Genomic DNA, 7,500 nt, shown 5'->3' with positions numbered 1-7,500 from the left:
GCTTGGCTCCAGCATGTGCTGGTGCCGCGTTTTTTTCACTCGGGACAGCATCGCCGGAGCATCGCCGGAGTACCGCCGGAGAACCTGACCGGCGGCATTGGGGTTCCGGCGATTGGGAGGGGGGCCGGGGGGGTGTGCGCACATGATGTGCGATGGGTGCTGGTACTTGGCCTTGTGTTGGCCCCCTATCCCTCATCAAACCTCTGAGAATTCACACCCCCTTAAAGAGCATTTGAGATTTTACAGGTTTGCTACCAGTAGCCGTTAAAGTGTCTGAAATGGGGACACTTTTTTCAAACGGTCACAAAATCTTCTCTACTTCGAGTTTTTAGCTGAATTTTTTTGTGCATGCCAACAAAAATAGAAGGATCATGCCTACAAAATTTGGGGCCAAAAATCCTTATAAAAAAATTTTAAAAAATCCCGAACCGCAAAAAGTTTCGAAAATCGTGAAAAATAGAAAACGAGTCATCTTCCAACGAAACTTCACGTGAAGGCTTAGGGGACCATTGTATGAATTTACAAGCCATAAAAATGGCATTGGCACGGCAGAAATTTGAAGATGTGCCTAAACCCACCAGGGCCCAGCGTGTGCCGATGGTGCTCGAGGCAACCGCCCGCACCAGGGCCCAGCGTGTGCCGATGGTGCTCGAGGCAAGCGCCCGCACCAGGGCCCAGCGTGTGCCGATGGTGGTCGAGGCAACCGCCCGCACCAGGGCCGATAGTGTGCCGATGGTGCTCGAGGCAACCTGCCGCACCAGGGCCCAGCGTGTGCCGATGGTGGTCGAGGCAAGCGCCCGCACCAGCGCCCAGCGTGTGCCGATGGTGCTCGAGGCAACCAACCGCACCAGGGCCCAGCGTGTGCCGATGCTGCTCGAGGCAACTTGCCGCACCAGGGCCCAGCGTGTGCCGATGGCGCTCGAGGCAAGCTCCCGCACCAGGGCCCAGCGTGTGCCGATGGTGCTCGAGGCAACCTGCCGCACCAGGGCCCAGCGTGTGCCGACGGTGCTCGAGGCAACCTGCCGCACCAGGGCCCAGCGTGTGCCGATGGTGCTCGAGGCAAGCGCCCGCACCAGGGCCCAGGGTGTGCCGATGGTGGTCGAGGCAACCGCCCGCACCAGGGCCCAGCGTGTGCCGATGGTGGTCGAGGCAACCTGCCGCACCAGGGCCCAGCGTGTGCCGATGGTGCTCGAGGCAACCTGCCGCACCAGGGCCCAGCGTGTGCCGATGGTGCTCGAGGCAAGCGCCCGCACCAGGGCCCAGCGTGTGCCGATGGTGGTCGAGGCAACCGCCCGCACCAGGGCCGATAGTGTGCCGATGGTGCTCGAGGCAACCTGTCGCACCAGGGCCCAGCGTGTGCCGATGGTGATCGAGGCAACCTGCCGCACCAGGGCCCAGCGTGTGCCGATGGTGGTCGAGGCAAGCGCCCGCACCAGCGCCCAGCGTGTGCCGATGGTGCTCGAGGCAACCGACCGCACCAGGGCCCAGCGTGTGCCGATGGTGCTCGAGGCAACTTGCCGCACCAGGGCCCAGCGTGTGCCGATGGCGCTCGAGGCAAGCTCCCGCACCAGGGCCCAGCGTGTGCCGAAGGTGCTCGAGGCAACCTGCCGCACCAGGGCCCAGCGTGTGCCGACGGTGCTCGAGGCAACCTGCCGCACCAGGGCCCAGCGTGTGCCGATGGTGCTCGAGGCAAGCGCCCGCACCAGGGCCCAGCGTGTGCCGATGGTGGTCGAGGCAACCGCCCGCACCAGGGCCCAGCGTGTGCCGATGGTGGTCGAGGCAACCTGCCGCACCAGGGCCCAGCGTGTGCCGATGGTGGTCGAGGCAACCTGCCGCACCAGGGCCGAGCGTGTGCCGATGGTGGTCGAGGCAAGCGCCCGCACCAGGGCCCAGCGTGTGCCGATGGTGGTCGAGGCTGCCGATGGTGGTCGAGGCAACCTGCCGCACCAGGGCCCAGCGTGTGCCGATGGTGCTCGAGGCAACCGACCGCACCAGGGCCGAGCGTGTGCCGATGGTGCTCGAGGCAAGCGCCCGCACCAGGGCCCAGCGTGTGCCGATGGTGCTCGAGGCAACCTGCCGCACCAGGGCCCAGCGTGTGCCGATGGTGGTCGAGGCAAGCGCCCGCACCAGGGCCCAGCGTGTGCCGATGGTGGTCGAGGCAACCTGCCGCACCAGGGCCCAGCGTGTGCCGATGGTGCTCGAGGCAACCGACCGCACCAGGGCGGAGCGTGTGCCGATGGTGGTCGAGGCAAGCGCCCGCACCAGGGCCCAGCGTGTGCCGATGGTGCTCGAGGCAAGCTGCCGCACCAGGGCCCAGCGTGTGCCGATGGTGGTCGAGGCAACCGCCCGCACCAGGGCCCAGCGTGTGCCGATGGTGATCGAGGCAACCGACCGCACCAGGGCCCAGCGTGTGCCGATGGTGCTCGAGGCAACCTGCCGCACCAGGGCCCAGCGTGTGCCGATGGTGGTCGAGGCAAGCGCCCGCACCAGGGCCCAACGTGTGCCGATGGTGCTGGGGGCAACCGCCCGCACCAGGGCCCAGCGTGTGCCGATGGTGATCGAGGCAACCGCCCGCACCAGGGCCCAGCGTGTGCCGATGGTGGTCGAGGCAAGCGCCCGCACCAGTGCCCAGCGTGTGCCGATGGTGGTCGAGGCAAGCGCCCGTGTCACGCCCTGGGCGGGCGCGCCAGGCACATCAGCCAGACCAGCAGGCGAGCCAGCAGCTAAGGCCCGCAGACCAGGCGTGCTGGCGGGTATCAGTGCGCAAAGCCTGTCAAACGAGCTCCAAACGCCCGCCCATCTTGCAGGCCAACTCATGAGACCAAGGCCTGGCATTTGGGCTGCCCGCACCACATCCAGAAGGGCCCGAGGTGCTGGATACGCAAGGGAAGCTTCTGGAACCAGGCAGGATCAGCATCAGCATCCTGGCAGATTTGGTTGACCCTGAAAATCAGGAACCAGCATCTTGATTAAATGTAATCCCATGATTGTAGCCTTTATTTTAGGGATTTGCCATTAAGTTGTAGCTGGAGCCTCAACTATAAATAGAGGGCTGCTCCACCCTCATTTGTACACCATCAAACACTTCTGTTTCAGTGAATACAAGAGCATTTCCAGAATTCTGTTTTTCCTGTCCTGTTTCTCTTTAACTTGCGTAATCAGCCCTTCCCTTTGTTCTAGTGCCCGCACGCTTGTGTTTTAGGCTGACTTAGGCATCAAGGACGAGATTCCAAGCCTAAGGCCGCACGGATTCTGAGTCTAAGGTCGGAGCCCGTGACAGTTGGTATCAGAGCGAGTTCGATTCTGCGTGTTTGTGTTGTGCAGGTTAGATCGTGATTGAGGAGATGGCATCCCAAAGCGACGTTGCTAGCCAACAACCAGAGGCCCAGGAGCATGGGCGAGGAAGAGGCAAGAAAGCTGGTTCTAGAGATATCTGGTCTACCATGGACGGTAGGCTGGCCAAGGTGGAGGTGACCATAGGCGACATGGGGGAGAAGCTGGAGGAAGTAGAAACTCACATTGCATCGCTAGACTCCATGGGGGAGGAGATCCAAAGTGAGCTAGCAGCTGCTCTCAACAATGGCCTGGATGAGATCACCCGAAAGAATGAATCCTTGGAGGCGGAAGTTTTGACTTTGCGAGATGGCATGGAGGCCATGCGCCATGGCATGGAGGCCATGCGCCAGCGGATGGAGGAGCTTACCAGTGAGCTCGTTACTTGCAAGACTGCCATTGGGAATGGCATGTTTGCTGGAGTGTCCAGATCCAGATTGGATGTCCCCAAGCCTAAGGATTTTAAGGGGACTAGGGCGGCCAAAGAAGTAGACAACTACCTTTGGGGTATGGAGCAGTACTTCCAGGCCATGGGCATGCAAGACGAGGCGATAAAGGTAAGCACCGCTGCTATGTATCTCACTGATGTAGCCTTATTGTGGTGGAGGCGCAGGTGTGATGATGTCAGGCATGGGAACGCCAAGATTGGAACCTGGGCAGAGTTCCAAAAGGAGTTCAGAGAACAATTTTACCCGGAGTATGCCGATGATGAGGCGCGGGCAAAGTTGCGCAGGTTGAGCCAGCAAGGGAACATAAGAGAGTATGTTCAAAAATTCTCTGAACTAATGCTACAGATCTCGGATCTAGGCGAGAAGGACGCATTCTTTGCTTTCATGGATGGGCTGAAGCCGTGGGTGAAGCATGAGCTACAAAGGAGGGGAGTTCATGACTTGGCTAAAGCCATGACCACTGCCGAGGCGTTGATAGAGTTCAAGCCTCTGAACAAGTTCGAGTCTACCAAGCCCAAGGGTAAGGGCAGGGACGATAGGGACCGGAAGAAGCAGTCCAATGGGAAGGACCGTGACCGGGAGTCCAAGGATGGAGACCGAGACCGTTCAACCAAGGATGGCGAGAGGAAGCCATCAGCAGGCAAGTGGAAAGCAAAGGGGGACCGAGAGCCACTAGCATGTTACCTATGTGGAGGGAGCCACATAGCACGCAATTGCCCGCAGAAGGGCAAGCTGGTTGCTGTAGACAGGGAGTCTGACGAGGAGCCAGAGTCAGGGGCAGCAAAGCTTGGGTCGTTGGTGCTCAATGCTGTCCAGAGTAAGGGGAGCCGCAAGCCAAAGGGCTTGATGTTTGCGGATCTGATGGTTGCAGGTCAGAAGGTGAGCGCACTGGTGGACACAGGTGCCTCACATCTTTTTATTTCAGGTGATGGAGCCCGGAAGCTCGGACTAAAGGTGCAGAAAGGGACTGGTACCATTAAGACGGTGAACTCCAAGGAAGTTCCAGCCATTGGAGTAGCACGGGGAGTGGAGTTGCAGCTTGGAGATTGGAAAGGCAAGGAGACCATTGAGGTAATACCCCTTGACGACTATGAGTTTGTGATTGGGTTGGATTTCCTTGTTCGGATTAACGCCCTCCTTGTGCCTTTTGCCGATTGTGTTTGCATCTTGGATGCACGGTGCCAATGCCTAGTACCATTGAGGAGAGGGTCTGGAGTTGGGTCACGGGTGGTGTCAGCCATCCAATTTGCCAAGGCGGTAAGCAGACAAGAAGACACCTTCTTGGCAGCCCTGAAATATGATGAGCCAAGGGAGAAGGAGACCGAGTCACCCTTGGAGGTGCTAAAGGTGCTGAAGACCTTTAGTGATGTGATGCCCGCAAAGCTGCCTAGCAAGCTACCACCTAAGAGGGAGGTGGACCACAAGATCGAGCTGGTGTCCGAGGCCAAGCCACCAGCCAGAGCCCCTTACCGAATGTCTCCACCAGAGTTGGAGGAGTTGAGGAAGCAGCTCAAGGAGTTAGTTGATGCTGGCTTCATCAGGCCATCGAAAGCACCCTATGGTGCACCGGTTCTATTCCAGCGCAAGCATGATGGGTCGTTGCGGCTGTGCATAGACTACCGGGCTTTGAACAAGCTGACCATTAAGAACAAGTACCCCATCCCACTCATTGCGGACTTGTTCGATCAACTTGGGAGCGCAAGGTGGTTCACCAAGCTGGATTTGAGGTCAGGCTATTATCAAGTCAGGATCGCGGAGGGAGATGAGCAAAAGACAGCATGTGTCACTCGGTATGGTTCGTATGAGTTCTTGGTGATGCCTTTCGGACTCACGAATGCCCCAGCAACATTCTGCACCCTTATGAACAAGGTACTTCAGTCATTCCTTGATCGGTTTGTTGTGGTTTATTTGGATGACATTGTGATCTACAGCCAGACTTTGGGAGAGCATGTAGACCACTTGAGACAGGTGTTCGAGGTGTTGCGGGCGCACAAGCTGTTTGTCAAGAGGGAGAAGTGCTCATTCGCCCAGCAGGAGATCCCATTCCTGGGCCACATAGTGGGAGGTGACAGGATACGCATGGATGAAGGCAAGATAGACGCCATCCTGGAGTGGCAACCACCAGCCAAGGTCACTGAGTTGAGATCGTTCCTTGGGCTGGTTAACTACTACAGGCGCTTCATCAAGGGTCACTCAGCAATAGCCACGCCATTGACTGACTTGCTCAAGAAAGGGAGAGCATGGGAGTGGAGCGCAGGGTGCCAGGAAGCCTTTGACAGGTTGAAGCGGGCTGTGACCGAGGAGCCAGTCTTGGCCTTGCCAGACCATGCCAAGCCGTATGAGGTGCATACGGATGCATCAGACTTTGCCATAGGGGGCGTGTTGATGCAAGAGGGACGTCCAGTCGCGTTTGAGAGCAGGAAGCTGAACGAGACTGAACGCAAGTACACGGTCCAAGAGAAGGAGATGACTGCAGTGGTGCACTGCTTGCGCACTTGGCGCCATTACCTGTTGGGGTCGAGGTTCGTGGTGAGAACGGACAATGTGGCGACCAGCTACTTCCAGACGCAGAAGAAGCTGTCCCCCAAGCAGGCGAGATGGCAAGATTTTCTTGCAGAATTTGATTTCCAGATGGAGTACAAGCCAGGACGGGCGAACCTAGTGGCAGACGCCCTGAGCAGAAAGGCTAACCTTGCTGCCATTAGCCAACCAGAGGGGTCACTGGTGCCGCGCATCAAGGAGGGACTTGCGCATGATCCTACAGCCAAGGCTTTGATGGAATACGCCCAGCAAGGTAAGACTAGGCGGTTTTGGTTGCAGGATGAGTTGCTGTACACCAGGGGCAGTAGACTGTTTGTGCCGCAGCACGGGAAGCTCCGCAAGGAAGTTTTGCAAGAGTGTCATGATTCAAGGTGGGCTGGACACCCAGGAGTGAGCCGCACCTTGGCGCTGATCGAGGACCGGTACTACTGGCCGCACATGAGGGATGATGTGGAGGCCTATGTGAAGACTTGTCTTGTGTGCCAACAGGACAAGGTGGAGCTCAAGAAACCAGGGGGTCTCTTCGAGCCATTGCCAGTGCCAGAGCGACCATGGGAGAGTGTTTCTCTGGACTTTATAGTCGGTCTACCCAAGACAGAGGGGGTTTGGAAGCATCATGGTAGTGGTGGACAGGTTTTCCAAATATGGAATCTTCATTCCAGCAACCAAGGAGTGCCCAGCCGAGGAGGCAGCTCGATTGTTCCTGAAGAACATGGTGAAGTACTGGGGAGTGCCGAGGACCATTGTTAGTGATCGGGACGGGCGTTTCACGGGCAGGTTCTGGACTGAGTTGTTCAAGCTGTTGGGGTCAGACTTGAACTTTTCCACCAGCATGCATCCGCAGACCGATGGGCAGACAGAACGTGTGAATGGACTACTGGAGGTCTACCTCAGGCACTATGTGAGTGCCACACAAAGGGACTGGCCAAAGCTACTGGATATTGCGCAGTTTTCCTACAACTTGCAAAGGAGCGAGGCAACGAACCAGAGCCCATTTGAGGTTGTGACAGGGCAACAACCACTAACACCCGGTTCGATTGCTGCAGGTTATACAGGGCCGAATCCAGCAGCATACAAGTTTGCCAAGGCATGGCAGGAGCAAGCTGACTTGGCCAGAGTTTGTCTACACAAGGCGGCCAAGAGGTCGAAGAAGTGGGCAGACCAGAAGAGGCGGGAT

The sequence above is a fragment of the Durio zibethinus genome, unplaced genomic scaffold, assembly GCF_047325235.1.
Source record: "Durio zibethinus cultivar Kanyao isolate XHJ-2024 unplaced genomic scaffold, ASM4732523v1 HiC_scaffold_390, whole genome shotgun sequence".
Classification (NCBI taxonomy): domain Eukaryota; kingdom Viridiplantae; phylum Streptophyta; class Magnoliopsida; order Malvales; family Malvaceae; genus Durio; species Durio zibethinus.
This window is presented reverse-complemented; position numbering follows the sequence as displayed.